The following is a 14,892-nucleotide window of genomic DNA, read 5'->3' as shown; positions in this document are numbered from 1 at the left end:
TGTTTCTGGGAGACAACTGGAAACAATGCGTCGGATACTCGGACCATTTGCGGCACGATCGTCATTACTGAATGGCAACGATGCAAGAACCGGGCTTTCGGCATTCGTCATGCATTGTGGGCCCCGCGATAGTATTGCATCTATCCGGGGGTGCGGCAGATCTGAAATGCAAACACTCTGCTCACGTAGGAGCTTGTGCACGGTTACCAAGGGAGGAAGGCTGCATACACAGTTTTTTCAAATCTAAAACAATTAATGGAGGGGAGCAAGATAGTGCATAAAGATCTAAGCGAGCATGAATTAAACGGGTGCGATCATACCAGCACTAATGCACCGGATCCCATCAGAACTCCAAAGTTAAGTGTGCTTGGGCGAGAGTAGTATTAGGATGGGTGACCTCCTGGGAAGTCCTTGTGTTTCACCCCAATTTTATTAATATTTTATTTCGATATCGTATTTGCAAATTCCATTTGTCGTGTCGGCGAGACAAACTCAAACAACGCGCCGGATACTCGGACCATTTGCGGCACGATCGTCATTACTGAATGGGAACCGTGCAAAAACCGGGCTTTTGGCATTCATCGTGCATTGTGGGCCCCGCGATAGTATTGCATCTATCCGGGGGTGCGGCAGATCTGAAAAACAAACACTCTGTTCACGTAGGAGCTTGTGCACGGTTACCAAGGGAGGAAGGCTGCATACACAGTTTTTTCAAGTCTAAAACAATTAATGGAGGGGAGCAAGATAGTGCATAAAGATCTAAGCGAGCATGAATTAAACGGGTGCGATCATACCAGCACTAATGCACCGGATCCCATCAGAACTCCGAAGTTAAGTGTGCATGGGCGAGAGTAGTCCTAGGATGGGTGACCTCCTGGGAAGTCCTCGTGTTGCACCCCAATTTTATTAATATTTTATTTCGATATCGTATTTGCAAATTCCATTTGTCGTTTCGGCGAGACAAACGCAAACAACGCGCCGGATACTCGGACCATTTGCGGCACGATTGTCATTACTGAATGGGAACCGTGAAAAAACCGGGCTTTTGGCATTCGTCGTGCATTGTGGGCCCCGCGATAGTATTGCATCTATCCGGGGGTGCGGCAGATCTAAAAAGCAAACACTCTGCTCACGTAAGAGCTTGTGCACGGTTACCAAGGGAGGAAGGCTGCATACACAGTTTTTTTCAAGTCTAAAACAATTAATGGAGGGGAGCAAGATAGTGCATAAAGATCTAAGCGAGCATGAATTAAACGGGTGCGATCATACCAGTACTAATGCACCGGATCCCATCAGAACTCCGAAGTTAAGCGTGCTTGGGCGAGAGTAGTACTAGGATGGGTGACCTCCTGGGAAGTCCTCGTGTTGCACCCCAATTTTATTAATATTTTATTTTGATTTGTATTTGCAAATTCCATTTGTTGTTTCTGGGAGACAACTGGAAACAATGCGTCGGATACTCGGACCATTTGCGGCACGATCGTCATTACTGAATGGCAACGATGCAAGAACCGGGCTTTCGGCATTCGTCATGCATTGTGGGCCCCGCGATAGTATTGCATCTATCCGGGGGTGCGGCAGATCTAAAAAGCAAACACTCTACTCACGTAAGAGCTTGTGCACGGTTACCAAGGGAGGAAGGCTGCATACACAGTTTTTTCAAGTCTAAAACAATTAATGGAGGGGAGCAAGATAGTGCATAAAGATCTAAGCGAGCATGAATTAAACGGGTGCGATCATACCAGCACTAATGCACCGGATCCCATCAGAACTCCGAAGTTAAGCGTGCTTGGGCGAGAGTAGTACTAGGATGGGTGACCTCCTGGGAAGTCCTCGTGTTGCACTCCAATTTTATTAATATTTTATTTTGATTTGTATTTGCAAATTCCATTTGTTGTTTCTGGGAGACAACTGGAAACAATGCGCCGGATACTCGGACCATTTGCGGCACGATCGTCATTACTGAATGGCAACGATGCAAGAACCGGGCTTTCGGCATTCGTCATGCATTGTGGGCCCCGCGATAGTATGGCATCTATCCGGGGGTGCGGCAGATCTGAAATGCAAACACTCTGCTCACGTATGAGCTTGTGCACGGTTACCAAGGGAGGAAGGCTGCATACACAGTTTTTTCAAATCAAAAACAATTAATGGAGGGGAGCAAGATAGTGCATAAAGATCTAAGCGAGCATGAATTAAACGGGTGCGATCATACCAGCACTAATGCACCGGATCCCATCAGAACTCCGAAGTTAAGTGTGCATGGGCGGGAGTAGTCCTAGGATGGGTGACCTCCTGGGAAGTCCTCGTGTTGCACCCCAATTTTATTAATATTTTATTTCGATATCGTATTTGCAAATTCCATTTGTCGTTTCGGCGAGACAAACGCAAACAACGCGCCGGATACTCGGACCACTTGCGGCACGATTGTCATTACTGAATGGGAACCGTGAAAAAACCGGGCTTTTGGCATTCGTCGTGCATTGTGGGCCCCGCGATAGTATTGCATCTATCCGGGGGTGCGGCAGATCTAAAAAGCAAACACTCTGCTCACGTAAGAGCTTGTGCACGGTTACCAAGGGAGGAAGGCTGCATACACAGTTTTTTTCAAGTCTAAAACAATTAATGGAGGGGAGCAAGATAGTGCATAAAGATCTAAGCGAGCATGAATTAAACGGGTGCGATCATACCAGCACAAATGCACCAGATCCCATCAGAACTCCGAAGTTAAGCGTGCTTGGGCGAGAGTAGTACTAGGATGGGTGACCTCCTGGGAAGTCCTCGTGTTGCACCCCAATTTTATTAATATTTTATTTTGATTTGTATTTGCAAATTCCATTTGTTGTTTCTGGGAGACAACTGGAAACAATGCGTCGGATACTCGGACCATTTGCGGCACGATCGTCATTACTGAATGGCAACGATGCAAGAACCGGGCTTTCGGCATTCGACATGCATTGTGGGCCCCGCGATAGTATTGCATCTATCCGGGGGTGCGGCAGATCTAAAAAGCAAACACTCTGCTCACGTAAGAGCTTGTGCACGGTTACCAAGGGAGGAAGGCTGCATACACAGTTTTTTCAAGTCTAAAACAATTAATGGAGGGGAGCAAGATAGTGCATAAAGATCTAAGCGAGCATGAATTAAACGGGTGCGATCATACCAGCACTAATCCACCGGATCCCATCAGAACTCCGAAGTTATTGTGCTTGGGCGAGAGTAGTACTAGGATGGGTGACCTCCTGGGAAGTCCTCGTGTTGCACCCCAATTTTATTAATATTTTATTTTGATTTGTATTTGCAAATTCCATTTGTTGTTTCTGGGAGACAACTGGAAACAATGCGTCGGATACTCGGACCATTTGCGGCACGATCGTCATTACTGAATGGCAACGATGCAAGAACCGGGCTTTCGGCATTCGTCATGCATTGTGGGCCCCGCGATAGTATTGCATCTATCCGGGGGTGCGGCAGATCTGAAATGCAAACACTCTGCTCACGTAGGAGCTTGTGCACGGTTACCAAGGGAGGAAGGCTGCATACACAGTTTTTTCAAATCTAAAACAATTAATGGAGGGGAGCAAGATAGTGCATAAAGTTCTAAGCGAGCATGAATAAAACGGTTGCGATCATACCAGCACTAATGCACCGGATCCCATCAGAACTCCGAAGTTAAGTGTGCATGGGCGGGAGTAGTCCTAGGATGGGTGACCTCCTGGGAAGTCCTCGTGTTGCACCCCAATTTTATTAATATTTTATTTCGATATCGTATTTGCAAATTCCATTTGTCGTTTCGGCGAGACAAACGCAAACAACGCGCCGGATACTCGGACCATTTGTGGCACGATTGTCATTACTGAATGGGAACCGTGAAAAAACCGGGCTTTTGGCATTCGTCGTGCATTGTGGGCCCCGCGATAGTATTGCATCTATCCGGGGGTGCGGCAGATCTAAAAAGCAAACACTCTGCTCACGTAAGAGCTTGTGCACGGTTACCAAGCGAGGAGGGCTGCATACACAGTTTTTTTCAAGTCTAAAACAATTAATGGAGGGGAGCAAGATAGTGCATAAAGATCTAAGCGAGCATGAATTAAACGGGTGCGATCATTCCAGCACTAATGCACCGGATCCCATCAGAACTCCGAAGTTAAGCGTGCTTGGGCGAGAGTGGTACTAGGATGGGTGACCTCCTGGGAAGTCCTCGTGTTGCACCCCAATTTTATTAATATTTTATTTTGATTTGTATTTGCAAATTCCATTTGTTGTTTCTGGGAGACAACTGGAAACAATGCGTCGGATACTCGGACCATTTGCGGCACGATCGTCATTACTGAATGGCAACGATGCAAGAACCGGGCTTTCGGCATTCGTCATGCATTGTGGGCCCCGCGATAGTATTGCATCTATCCGGGGGTGCGGCAGATCTAAAAAGCAAACACTCTGCTCACGTAAGAGCTTGTGCACGGTTACCAAGGGAGGAAGGCTGCATACACAGTTTTTTCAAGTCTAAAACAATTAATGGAGGGGAGCAAGATAGTGCATAAAGATCTAAGCGAGCATGAATTAAACGGGTGCGATCATACCAGCACTAATGCACCGGATCCCATCCGAACTCCGAAGTTAAGCGTGCTTGGGCGAGAGTAGTACTAGGATGGGTGACCTCCTGGGAAGTCCTCGTGTTGCACCCCAATTTTATTAATATTTTATTTTGATTTGTATTTGCAAATTCCATTTGTTGTTTCTGGGAGACAACTGGAAACAATGCGTCGGATACTCGGACCATTTGCGGCACGATCGTCATTACTGAATGTCAACGATGCAAGAACCGGGCTTTCGGCATTCGTCATGCATTGTGGGCCCCGCGATAGTATGGCATCTATCCGGGGGTGCGGCAGATCTGAAATGCAAACACTCTGCTCACGTAGGAGCTTGTGCACGGTTACCAAGGGAGGAAGGCTGCATACACAGTTTTTTCAAATCTAAAACAATTAATGGAGGGGAGCAAGATAGTGCATAAAGATCTAAGCGAGCATGAATTAAACGGGTGCGATCATACCAGCACTAATGCACCGGATCCCATCAGAACTCCGAAGTTAAGTGTGCTTGGGCGAGAGTAGTATTAGGATGGGTGACCTCCTGGGAAGTCCTTGTGTTTCACCCCAATTTTATTAATATTTTATTTCGATATCGTATTTGCAAATTCCATTTGTCGTGTCGGCGAGACAAACTCAAACAACGCGCCGGATACTCGGACCATTTGCGGCACGATCGTCATTACTGAATGGGAACCGTGCAAAAACCGGGCTTTTGGCATTCGTCGTGCATTGTGGGCCCCGCGATAGTATTGCATCTATCCGGGGGTGCGGCAGATCTGAAAAGCAAACACTCTGCTCACGTAGGAGCTTGTGCACGGTTACCAAGGGAGGAAGGCTGCATACACAGTTTTTTCAAGTCTAAAACAATTAATGGAGGGGAGCAAGATAGTGCATAAAGATCTAAGCGAGCATGAATTAAACGGGTGCGATCATACCAGCACTAATGCACCGGATCCCATCAGAACTCCGAAGTTAAGTGTGCATGGGCGGGAGTAGTCCTAGGATGGGTGACCTCCTGGGAAGTCCTCGTGTTGCACCCCAATTTTATTAATATTTTATTTCGATATCGTATTTGCAAATTCCATTTGTCGTTTCGGCGAGACAAACGCAAACAACGCGCCGGATACTCGGACCATTTGCGGCACGATTGTCATTATTGAATGGGAACCGTGAAAAAACCGGGGTTTTGGCATTCGTCGTGCATTGTGGGCCCCGCGATAGTATTGCATCTATCCGGGGGTGCGGCAGATCTAAAAAGCAAACACTCTGCTCACGTAAGAGCTTGTGCACGGTTACCAAGGGAGGAAGGCTGCATACACAGTTTTTTCAAGTCTAAAACAATTAATGGAGGGGAGCAAGATAGTGCATAAAGATCTAAGCGAGCATGAATTAAACGGGTGCGATCATACCAGCACTAATGCACCGGATCCCATCCGAACTCCGAAGTTAAGCGTGCTTGGGCGAGAGTAGTACTAGGATGGGTGACCTCCTGGGAAGTCCTCGTGTTGCACCCCAATTTTATTAATATTTTATTTTGATTTGTATTTGCAAATTCCATTTGTTGTTTCTGGGAGACAACTGGAAACAATGCGTCGGATACTCGGACCATTTGCGGCACGATCGTCATTACTGAATGTCAACGATGCAAGAACCGGGCTTTCGGCATTCGTCATGCATTGTGGGCCCCGCGATAGTATGGCATCTATCCGGGGGTGCGGCAGATCTGAAATGCAAACACTCTGCTCACGTAGGAGCTTGTGCACGGTTACCAAGGGAGGAAGGCTGCATACACAGTTTTTTCAAATCTAAAACAATTAATGGAGGGGAGCAAGATAGTGCATAAAGATCTAAGCGAGCATGAATTAAACGGGTGCGATCATACCAGCACTAATGCACCGGATCCCATCAGAACTCCGAAGTTAAGTGTGCATGGGCGGGAGTAGTCCTAGGATGGGTGACCTCCTGGGAAGTCCTCGTGTTGCACCCCAATTTTATTAATATTTTATTTCGATATCGTATTTGCAAATTCCATTTGTCGTTTCGGCGAGACAAACGCAAACAACGCGCCGGATACTCGGACCACTTGCGGCACGATTGTCATTACTGAATGGGAACCGTGAAAAAACCGGGCTTTTGGCATTCGTCGTGCATTGTGGGCCCCGCGATAGTATTGCATCTATCCGGGGGTGCGGCAGATCTAAAAAGCAAACACTCTGCTCACGTAAGAGCTTGTGCACGGTTACCAAGGGAGGAAGGCTGCATACACAGTTTTTTTCAAGTCTAAAACAATTAATGGAGGGGAGCAAGATAGTGCATAAAGATCTAAGCGAGCATGAATTAAACGGGTGCGATCATACCAGTACTAATGCACCGGATCCCATCAGAACTCCGAAGTTAAGCGTGCTTGGGCGAGAGTAGTACTAGGATGGGTGACCTCCTGGGAAGTCCTCGTGTTGCACCCCAATTTTATTAATATTTTATTTTGATTTGTATTTGCAAATTCCATTTGTTGTTTCTGGGAGACAACTGGAAACAATGCGTCGGATACTCGGACCATTTGCGGCACGATCGTCATTACTGAATGGCAACGATGCAAGAACCGGGCTTTCGGCATTCGTCATGCATTGTGGGCCCCGCGATAGTATTGCATCTATCCGGGGGTGCGGCAGATCTAAAAAGCAAACACTCTGCTCACGTAAGAGCTTGTGCACGGTTACCAAGGGAGGAAGGCTGCATACACAGTTTTTTCAAGTCTAAAACAATTAATGGAGGGGAGCAAGATAGTGCATAAAGATCTAAGCGAGCATGAATTAAACGGGTGCGATCATACCAGCACTAATGCACCGGATCCCATCAGAACTCCGAAGTTAAGCGTGCTTGGGCGAGAGTAGTACTAGGATGGGTGACCTCCTGGGAAGTCCTCGTGTTGCACTCCAATTTTATTAATATTTTATTTTGATTTGTATTTGCAAATTCCATTTGTTGTTTCTGGGAGACAACTGGAAACAATGCGTCGGATACTCGGACCATTTGCGGCACGATCGTCATTACTGAATGGCAACGATGCAAGAACCGGGCTTTCGGCATTCGTCAAGCATTGTGGGCCCCGCGATAGTATGGCATCTATCCGGGGGTGCGGCAGATCTGAAATGCAAACACTCTGCTCACGTAGGAGCTTGTGCACGGTTACCAAGGGAGGAAGGCTGCATACACAGTTTTTTCAAATCTAAAACAATTAATGGAAGGGAGCAAGATAGTTCATAAAGATCTAAGCGAGCATGAATTAAACTTGTGCGATCATACCAGCACTAATGCACCGGATCCCATCCGAACTCCGAAGTTAAGCGTGCTTGGGCGAGAGTAGTACTAGGATGGGTGACCTCCTGGGAAGTCCTCGTGTTGCACCCCAATTTTATTAATATTTTATTTTGATTTGTATTTGCAAATTCCATTTGTTGTTTCTGGGAGACAACTGGAAACAATGCGTCGGATACTCGGACCATTTGCGGCACGATCGTCATTACTGAATGTCAACGATGCAAGAACCGGGCTTTCGGCATTCGTCATGCATTGTGGGCCCCGCGATAGTATGGCATCTATCCGGGTGTGCGGCAGATCTGAAATGCAAACACTCTGCTCACGTAGGAGCTTGTGCACGGTTACCAAGGGAGGAAGGCTGCATACACAGTTTTTTCAAATCTAAAACAATTAATGGAGGGGAGCAAGATAGTGCATAAAGATCTAAGCGAGCATGAATTAAACGGGTGCGATCATACCAGCACTAATGCACCGGATCCCATCAGAACTCCGAAGTTAAGTGTGCATGGGCGGGAGTAGTCCTAGGATGGGTGACCTCCTGGGAAGTCCTCGTGTTGCACCCCAATTTTATTAATATTTTATTTCGATATCGTATTTGCAAATTCCATTTGTCGTTTCGGCGAGACAAACGCAAACAACGCGCCGGATACTCGGACCACTTGCGGCACGATTGTCATTACTGAATGGGAACCGTGAAAAAACCGGGCTTTTGGCATTCGTCGTGCATTGTGGGCCCCGCGATAGTATTGCATCTATCCGGGGGTGCGGCAGATCTAAAAAGCAAACACTCTGCTCACGTAAGAGCTTGTGCACGGTTACCAAGGGAGGAAGGCTGCATACACAGTTTTTTTCAAGTCTAAAACAATTAATGGAGGGGAGCAAGATAGTGCATAAAGATCTAAGCGAGCATGAATTAAACGGGTGCGATCATACCAGTACTAATGCACCGGATCCCATCAGAACTCTGAAGTTAAGCGTGCTTGGGCGAGAGTAGTACTAGGATGGGTGACCTCCTGGGAAGTCCTCGTGTTGCACCCCAATTTTATTAATATTTTATTTTGATTTGTATTTGCAAATTCCATTTGTTGTTTCTGGGAGACAACTGGAAACAATGCGTCGGATACTCGGACCATTTGCGGCACGATCGTCATTACTGAATGGCAACGATGCAAGAACCGGGCTTTCGGCATTCGTCATGCATTGTGGGCCCCGCGATAGTATTGCATCTATCCGGGGGTGCGGCAGATCTAAAAAGCAAACACTCTGCTCACGTAAGAGCTTGTGCACGGTTACCAAGGGAGGAAGGCTGCATACACAGTTTTTTCAAGTCTATAACAATTAATGGAGGGGAGCAAGATAGTGCATAAAGATCTAAGCGAGCATGAATTAAACGGGTGCGATCATACCAGCACTAATGCACCGGATCCCATCAGAACTCCGAAGTTAAGCGTGCTTGGGCGAGAGTAGTACTAGGATGGGTGACCTCCTGGGAAGTCCTCGTGTTGCACTCCAATTTTATTAATATTTTATTTTGATTTGTATTTGCAAATTCCATTTGTTGTTTCTGTGAGACAACTGGAAACAATGCGTCGGATACACGGACCATTTGCGGCACGATCGTCATTACTGAATGGCAACGATGCAAGAACCGGGCTTTCGGCATTCGTCATGCATTGTGGGCCCCGCGATAGTATGGCATCTATCCGGGGGTGCGGCAGATCTGAAATGCAAACACTCTGCTCACGTAGGAGCTTGTGCACGGTTACCAAGGGAGGAAGGCTGCATACACAGTTTTTTCAAATCAAAAACAATTAATGGAGGGGAGCAAGATAGTGCATAAAGATCTAAGCGAGCATGAATTAAACGGGTGCGATCATACCAGCACTAATGCACCGGATCCCATCAGAACTCCGAAGTTAAGTGTGCATGGGCGGGAGTAGTCCTAGGATGGGTGACCTCCTGGGAAGTCCTCGTGTTGCACCCCAATTTTATTAATATTTTATTTCGATATCGTATTTGCAAATTCCATTTGTCGTTTCGGCGAGACAAACGCAAACAACGCGCCGGATACTCGGACCACTTGCGGCACGATTGTCATTACTGAATGGGAACCGTGAAAAAACCGGGCTTTTGGCATTCGTCGTGCATTGTGGGCCCCGCGATAGTATTGCATCTATCCGGGGGTGCGGCAGATCTAAAAAGCAAACACTCTGCTCACGTAAGAGCTTGTGCACGGTTACCAAGGGAGGAAGGCTGCATACACAGTTTTTTTCAAGTCTAAAACAATTAATGGAGGGGAGCAAGATAGTGCATAAAGATCTAAGCGAGCATGAATTAAACGGGTGCGATCATACCAGCACAAATGCACCAGATCCCATCAGAACTCCGAAGTTAAGCGTGCTTGGGCGAGAGTAGTACTAGGATGGGTGACCTCCTGGGAAGTCCTCGTGTTGCACCCCAATTTTATTAATATTTTATTTTGATTTGTATTTGCAAATTCCATTTGTTGTTTCTGGGAGACAACTGGAAACAATGCGTCGGATACTCGGACCATTTGCGGCACGATCGTCATTACTGAATGGCAACGATGCAAGAACCGGGCTTTCGGCATTCGACATGCATTGTGGGCCCCGCGATAGTATTGCATCTATCCGGGGGTGCGGCAGATCTAAAAAGCAAACACTCTGCTCACGTAAGAGCTTGTGCACGGTTACCAAGGGAGGAAGGCTGCATACACAGTTTTTTCAAGTCTAAAACAATTAATGGAGGGGAGCAAGATAGTGCATAAAGATCTAAGCGAGCATGAATTAAACGGGTGCGATCATACCAGCACTAATCCACCGGATCCCATCAGAACTCCGAAGTTATTGTGCTTGGGCGAGAGTAGTACTAGGATGGGTGACCTCCTGGGAAGTCCTCGTGTTGCACCCCAATTTTATTAATATTTTATTTTGATTTGTATTTGCAAATTCCATTTGTTGTTTCTGGGAGACAACTGGAAACAATGCGTCGGATACTCGGACCATTTGCGGCACGATCGTCATTACTGAATGGCAACGATGCAAGAACCGGGCTTTCGGCATTCGTCATGCATTGTGGGCCCCGCGATAGTATTGCATCTATCCGGGGGTGCGGCAGATCTGAAATGCAAACACTCTGCTCACGTAGGAGCTTGTGCACGGTTACCAAGGGAGGAAGGCTGCATACACAGTTTTTTCAAATCTAAAACAATTAATGGAGGGGAGCAAGATAGTGCATAAAGTTCTAAGCGAGCATGAATAAAACGGTTGCGATCATACCAGCACTAATGCACCGGATCCCATCAGAACTCCGAAGTTAAGTGTGCATGGGCGGGAGTAGTCCTAGGATGGGTGACCTCCTGGGAAGTCCTCGTGTTGCACCCCAATTTTATTAATATTTTATTTCGATATCGTATTTGCAAATTCCATTTGTCGTTTCGGCGAGACAAACGCAAACAACGCGCCGGATACTCGGACCATTTGTGGCACGATTGTCATTACTGAATGGGAACCGTGAAAAAACCGGGCTTTTGGCATTCGTCGTGCATTGTGGGCCCCGCGATAGTATTGCATCTATCCGGGGGTGCGGCAGATCTAAAAAGCAAACACTCTGCTCACGTAAGAGCTTGTGCACGGTTACCAAGCGAGGAGGGCTGCATACACAGTTTTTTTCAAGTCTAAAACAATTAATGGAGGGGAGCAAGATAGTGCATAAAAATCTAAGCGAGCATGAATTAAACGGGTGCGATCATTCCAGCACTAATGCACCGGATCCCATCAGAACTCCGAAGTTAAGCGTGCTTGGGCGAGAGTGGTACTAGGATGGGTGACCTCCTGGGAAGTCCTCGTGTTGCACCCCAATTTTATTAATATTTTATTTTGATTTGTATTTGCAAATTCCATTTGTTGTTTCTGGGAGACAACTGGAAACAATGCGTCGGATACTCGGACCATTTGCGGCACGATCGTCATTACTGAATGGCAACGATGCAAGAACCGGGCTTTCGGCATTCGTCATGCATTGTGGGCCCCGCGATAGTATTGCATCTATCCGGGGGTGCGGCAGATCTAAAAAGCAAACACTCTGCTCACGTAAGAGCTTGTGCACGGTTACCAAGGGAGGAAGGCTGCATAAACAGTTTTTTCAAGTCTAAAACAATTAATGGAGGGGAGCAAGATAGTGCATAAAGATCTAAGCGAGCATGAATTAAACGGGTGCGATCATACCAGCACTAATGCACCGGATCCCATCAGAACTCCGAAGTTAAGCGTGCTTGGGCGAGAGTAGTACTAGGATGGGTGACCTCCTGGGAAGTCCTCGTGTTGCACCCCAATTTTATTAATATTTTATTTTGATTTGTATTTGCAAATTCCATTTGTTGTTTCTGGGAGACAACTGGAAACAATGCGTCGGATACTCGGACCATTTGCGGCACGATCGTCATTACTGAATGGCAACGATGCAAGAACCGGGCTTTCGGCATTCGTCATGCATTGTGGGCCCCGCGATAGTATTGCATCTATCCGGGGGTGCGGCAGATCTGAAATGCAAACACTCTGCTCACGTAGGAGCTTGTGCACGGTTACCAAGGGAGGAAGGCTGCATACACAGTTTTTTCAAATCTAAAACAATTAATGGAGGGGAGCAAGATAGTGCATAAAGATCTAAGCGAGCATGAATTAAACGGGTGCGATCATACCAGCACTAATGCACCGGATCCCATCAGAACTCCAAAGTTAAGTGTGCTTGGGCGAGAGTAGTATTAGGATGGGTGACCTCCTGGGAAGTCCTTGTGTTTCACCCCAATTTTATTAATATTTTATTTCGATATCGTATTTGCAAATTCCATTTGTCGTGTCGGCGAGACAAACTCAAACAACGCGCCGGATACTCGGACCATTTGCGGCACGATCGTCATTACTGAATGGGAACCGTGCAAAAACCGGGCTTTTGGCATTCATCGTGCATTGTGGGCCCCGCGATAGTATTGCATCTATCCGGGGGTGCGGCAGATCTGAAAAACAAACACTCTGTTCACGTAGGAGCTTGTGCACGGTTACCAAGGGAGGAAGGCTGCATACACAGTTTTTTCAAGTCTAAAACAATTAATGGAGGGGAGCAAGATAGTGCATAAAGATCTAAGCGAGCATGAATTAAACGGGTGCGATCATACCAGCACTAATGCACCGGATCCCATCAGAACTCCGAAGTTAAGTGTGCATGGGCGAGAGTAGTCCTAGGATGGGTGACCTCCTGGGAAGTCCTCGTGTTGCACCCCAATTTTATTAATATTTTATTTCGATATCGTATTTGCAAATTCCATTTGTCGTTTCGGCGAGACAAACGCAAACAACGCGCCGGATACTCGGACCATTTGCGGCACGATTGTCATTACTGAATGGGAACCGTGAAAAAACCGGGCTTTTGGCATTCGTCGTGCATTGTGGGCCCCGCGATAGTATTGCATCTATCCGGGGGTGCGGCAGATCTAAAAAGCAAACACTCTGCTCACGTAAGAGCTTGTGCACGGTTACCAAGGGAGGAAGGCTGCATACACAGTTTTTTCAAGTCTAAAACAATTAATGGAGGGGAGCAAGATAGTTCATAAAGATCTAAGCGAGCATGAATTAAACGGGTGCGATCATACCAGCACTAATGCACCGGATCCCATCAGAACTCCGAAGTTAAGCGTGCTTGGGCGAGAGTAGTACTAGGATGGGTGACCTCCTGGGAAGTCCTCGTGTTGCACTCCAATTTTATTAATATTTTATTTTGATTTGTATTTGCAAATTCCATTTGTTGTTTCTGGGAGACAACTGGAAACAATGCGTCGGATACTCGGACCATTTGCGGCACGATCGTCATTACTGAATGGCAACGATGCAAGAACCGGGCTTTCGGCATTCGTCATGCATTGTGGGCCCCGCGATAGTATGGCATCTATCCGGGGGTGCGGCAGATCTGAAATGCAAACACTCTGCTCACGTAGGAGCTTGTGCACGGTTACCAAGGGAGGAAGGCTGCATACACAGTTTTTTCAAATCAAAAACAATTAATGGAGGGGAGCAAGATAGTGCATAAAGATCTAAGCGAGCATGAATTAAACGGGTGCGATCATACCAGCACTAATGCACCGGATCCCATCAGAACTCCGAAGTTAAGTGTGCATGGGCGGGAGTAGTCCTAGGATGGGTGACCTCCTGGGAAGTCCTCGTGTTGCACCCCAATTTTATTAATATTTTATTTCGATATCGTATTTGCAAATTCCATTTGTCGTTTCGGCGAGACAAACGCAAACAACGCGCCGGATACTCGGACCACTTGCGGCACGATTGTCATTACTGAATGGGAACCGTGAAAAAACCGGGCTTTTGGCATTCGTCGTGCATTGTGGGCCCCGCGATAGTATTGCATCTATCCGGGGGTGCGGCAGATCTAAAAAGCAAACACTCTGCTCACGTAAGAGCTTGTGCACGGTTACCAAGGGAGGAAGGCTGCATACACAGTTTTTTTCAAGTCTAAAACAATTAATGGAGGGGAGCAAGATAGTGCATAAAGATCTAAGCGAGCATGAATTAAACGGGTGCGATCATACCAGCACAAATGCACCAGATCCCATCAGAACTCCGAAGTTAAGCGTGCTTGGGCGAGAGTAGTACTAGGATGGGTGACCTCCTGGGAAGTCCTCGTGTTGCACCCCAATTTTATTAATATTTTATTTTGATTTGTATTTGCAAATTCCATTTGTTGTTTCTGGGAGACAACTGGAAACAATGCGTCGGATACTCGGACCATTTGCGGCACGATCGTCATTACTGAATGGCAACGATGCAAGAACCGGGCTTTCGGCATTCGTCATGCATTGTGGGCCCCGCGATAGTATTGCATCTATCCGGGGGTGCGGCAGATCTGAAATGCAAACACTCTGCTCACGTAGGAGCTTGTGCACGGTTACCAA

General features: G+C 46.9%; 29 non-coding genes and 2 pseudogenes across 29 annotated transcripts; all 31 read left to right on the top strand.

Moving 5' to 3' along the window:
- Positions 1–306: 306 nt before the first annotated feature.
- LOC148798191 (5S ribosomal RNA) lies at positions 307–425 on the top strand (annotated as a pseudogene).
- Positions 426–780: 355 nt separating this feature from the next.
- On the top strand, positions 781–899 carry LOC148798190 (5S ribosomal RNA). Its single transcript, XR_016074537.1, has one exon. It is a non-coding gene; the product is annotated as a 5S ribosomal RNA (ribosomal RNA).
- Positions 900–1,255: 356 nt separating this feature from the next.
- On the top strand, positions 1,256–1,374 carry LOC148798189 (5S ribosomal RNA). The gene has a single exon (XR_016071158.1). It is a non-coding gene; the product is annotated as a 5S ribosomal RNA (ribosomal RNA).
- Positions 1,375–1,728: 354 nt separating this feature from the next.
- LOC148798188 (5S ribosomal RNA) lies at positions 1,729–1,847 on the top strand. Its single transcript, XR_016069859.1, has one exon. It is a non-coding gene; the product is annotated as a 5S ribosomal RNA (ribosomal RNA).
- Positions 1,848–2,201: 354 nt separating this feature from the next.
- LOC148798187 (5S ribosomal RNA) lies at positions 2,202–2,320 on the top strand. The gene has a single exon (XR_016074252.1). It is a non-coding gene; the product is annotated as a 5S ribosomal RNA (ribosomal RNA).
- Positions 2,321–2,676: 356 nt separating this feature from the next.
- LOC148798186 (5S ribosomal RNA) lies at positions 2,677–2,795 on the top strand. The gene has a single exon (XR_016072813.1). It is a non-coding gene; the product is annotated as a 5S ribosomal RNA (ribosomal RNA).
- Positions 2,796–3,149: 354 nt separating this feature from the next.
- LOC148798185 (5S ribosomal RNA) lies at positions 3,150–3,267 on the top strand. The gene has a single exon (XR_016070698.1). It is a non-coding gene; the product is annotated as a 5S ribosomal RNA (ribosomal RNA).
- A 354-nt stretch (positions 3,268–3,621) lies between these two features.
- On the top strand, positions 3,622–3,740 carry LOC148798184 (5S ribosomal RNA). The gene has a single exon (XR_016068885.1). It is a non-coding gene; the product is annotated as a 5S ribosomal RNA (ribosomal RNA).
- Positions 3,741–4,096: 356 nt separating this feature from the next.
- Positions 4,097–4,215, top strand: LOC148798183 (5S ribosomal RNA). Its single transcript, XR_016073041.1, has one exon. It is a non-coding gene; the product is annotated as a 5S ribosomal RNA (ribosomal RNA).
- A 354-nt stretch (positions 4,216–4,569) lies between these two features.
- LOC148798182 (5S ribosomal RNA) lies at positions 4,570–4,688 on the top strand. The gene has a single exon (XR_016073956.1). It is a non-coding gene; the product is annotated as a 5S ribosomal RNA (ribosomal RNA).
- Positions 4,689–5,042: 354 nt separating this feature from the next.
- LOC148798181 (5S ribosomal RNA) lies at positions 5,043–5,161 on the top strand. Its single transcript, XR_016069876.1, has one exon. It is a non-coding gene; the product is annotated as a 5S ribosomal RNA (ribosomal RNA).
- Positions 5,162–5,516: 355 nt separating this feature from the next.
- LOC148798180 (5S ribosomal RNA) lies at positions 5,517–5,635 on the top strand. Its single transcript, XR_016074251.1, has one exon. It is a non-coding gene; the product is annotated as a 5S ribosomal RNA (ribosomal RNA).
- A 355-nt stretch (positions 5,636–5,990) lies between these two features.
- On the top strand, positions 5,991–6,109 carry LOC148798179 (5S ribosomal RNA). Its single transcript, XR_016073845.1, has one exon. It is a non-coding gene; the product is annotated as a 5S ribosomal RNA (ribosomal RNA).
- A 354-nt stretch (positions 6,110–6,463) lies between these two features.
- LOC148798178 (5S ribosomal RNA) lies at positions 6,464–6,582 on the top strand. The gene has a single exon (XR_016074250.1). It is a non-coding gene; the product is annotated as a 5S ribosomal RNA (ribosomal RNA).
- A 356-nt stretch (positions 6,583–6,938) lies between these two features.
- On the top strand, positions 6,939–7,057 carry LOC148798177 (5S ribosomal RNA). The gene has a single exon (XR_016071157.1). It is a non-coding gene; the product is annotated as a 5S ribosomal RNA (ribosomal RNA).
- A 354-nt stretch (positions 7,058–7,411) lies between these two features.
- LOC148798176 (5S ribosomal RNA) lies at positions 7,412–7,530 on the top strand. The gene has a single exon (XR_016069848.1). It is a non-coding gene; the product is annotated as a 5S ribosomal RNA (ribosomal RNA).
- A 354-nt stretch (positions 7,531–7,884) lies between these two features.
- LOC148798175 (5S ribosomal RNA) lies at positions 7,885–8,003 on the top strand. The gene has a single exon (XR_016072204.1). It is a non-coding gene; the product is annotated as a 5S ribosomal RNA (ribosomal RNA).
- Positions 8,004–8,357: 354 nt separating this feature from the next.
- LOC148798174 (5S ribosomal RNA) lies at positions 8,358–8,476 on the top strand. Its single transcript, XR_016074249.1, has one exon. It is a non-coding gene; the product is annotated as a 5S ribosomal RNA (ribosomal RNA).
- A 356-nt stretch (positions 8,477–8,832) lies between these two features.
- On the top strand, positions 8,833–8,951 carry LOC148798173 (5S ribosomal RNA). The gene has a single exon (XR_016072538.1). It is a non-coding gene; the product is annotated as a 5S ribosomal RNA (ribosomal RNA).
- Positions 8,952–9,305: 354 nt separating this feature from the next.
- Positions 9,306–9,424, top strand: LOC148798172 (5S ribosomal RNA). The gene has a single exon (XR_016069837.1). It is a non-coding gene; the product is annotated as a 5S ribosomal RNA (ribosomal RNA).
- A 354-nt stretch (positions 9,425–9,778) lies between these two features.
- Positions 9,779–9,897, top strand: LOC148798171 (5S ribosomal RNA). Its single transcript, XR_016074248.1, has one exon. It is a non-coding gene; the product is annotated as a 5S ribosomal RNA (ribosomal RNA).
- A 356-nt stretch (positions 9,898–10,253) lies between these two features.
- On the top strand, positions 10,254–10,372 carry LOC148798170 (5S ribosomal RNA). Its single transcript, XR_016072812.1, has one exon. It is a non-coding gene; the product is annotated as a 5S ribosomal RNA (ribosomal RNA).
- Positions 10,373–10,726: 354 nt separating this feature from the next.
- Positions 10,727–10,844, top strand: LOC148798169 (5S ribosomal RNA). The gene has a single exon (XR_016070697.1). It is a non-coding gene; the product is annotated as a 5S ribosomal RNA (ribosomal RNA).
- Positions 10,845–11,198: 354 nt separating this feature from the next.
- LOC148798168 (5S ribosomal RNA) lies at positions 11,199–11,317 on the top strand. Its single transcript, XR_016068884.1, has one exon. It is a non-coding gene; the product is annotated as a 5S ribosomal RNA (ribosomal RNA).
- A 356-nt stretch (positions 11,318–11,673) lies between these two features.
- LOC148798167 (5S ribosomal RNA) lies at positions 11,674–11,792 on the top strand. Its single transcript, XR_016073040.1, has one exon. It is a non-coding gene; the product is annotated as a 5S ribosomal RNA (ribosomal RNA).
- A 354-nt stretch (positions 11,793–12,146) lies between these two features.
- LOC148798166 (5S ribosomal RNA) lies at positions 12,147–12,265 on the top strand. The gene has a single exon (XR_016075261.1). It is a non-coding gene; the product is annotated as a 5S ribosomal RNA (ribosomal RNA).
- A 354-nt stretch (positions 12,266–12,619) lies between these two features.
- Positions 12,620–12,738, top strand: LOC148798165 (5S ribosomal RNA; annotated as a pseudogene).
- A 355-nt stretch (positions 12,739–13,093) lies between these two features.
- LOC148798164 (5S ribosomal RNA) lies at positions 13,094–13,212 on the top strand. The gene has a single exon (XR_016074536.1). It is a non-coding gene; the product is annotated as a 5S ribosomal RNA (ribosomal RNA).
- Positions 13,213–13,567: 355 nt separating this feature from the next.
- Positions 13,568–13,686, top strand: LOC148798163 (5S ribosomal RNA). The gene has a single exon (XR_016069825.1). It is a non-coding gene; the product is annotated as a 5S ribosomal RNA (ribosomal RNA).
- A 354-nt stretch (positions 13,687–14,040) lies between these two features.
- Positions 14,041–14,159, top strand: LOC148798162 (5S ribosomal RNA). The gene has a single exon (XR_016074247.1). It is a non-coding gene; the product is annotated as a 5S ribosomal RNA (ribosomal RNA).
- A 356-nt stretch (positions 14,160–14,515) lies between these two features.
- On the top strand, positions 14,516–14,634 carry LOC148798161 (5S ribosomal RNA). The gene has a single exon (XR_016072811.1). It is a non-coding gene; the product is annotated as a 5S ribosomal RNA (ribosomal RNA).
- The last annotated feature ends 258 nt before the right edge of the window (positions 14,635–14,892 follow it).

Source organism: Nelumbo nucifera, chromosome 4, assembly GCF_055504915.1.
Source record: "Nelumbo nucifera cultivar China Antique chromosome 4, China Antique-T2T, whole genome shotgun sequence".
Taxonomy (NCBI): domain Eukaryota; kingdom Viridiplantae; phylum Streptophyta; class Magnoliopsida; order Proteales; family Nelumbonaceae; genus Nelumbo; species Nelumbo nucifera.
This window is presented reverse-complemented; position numbering and strand designations above follow the sequence as displayed.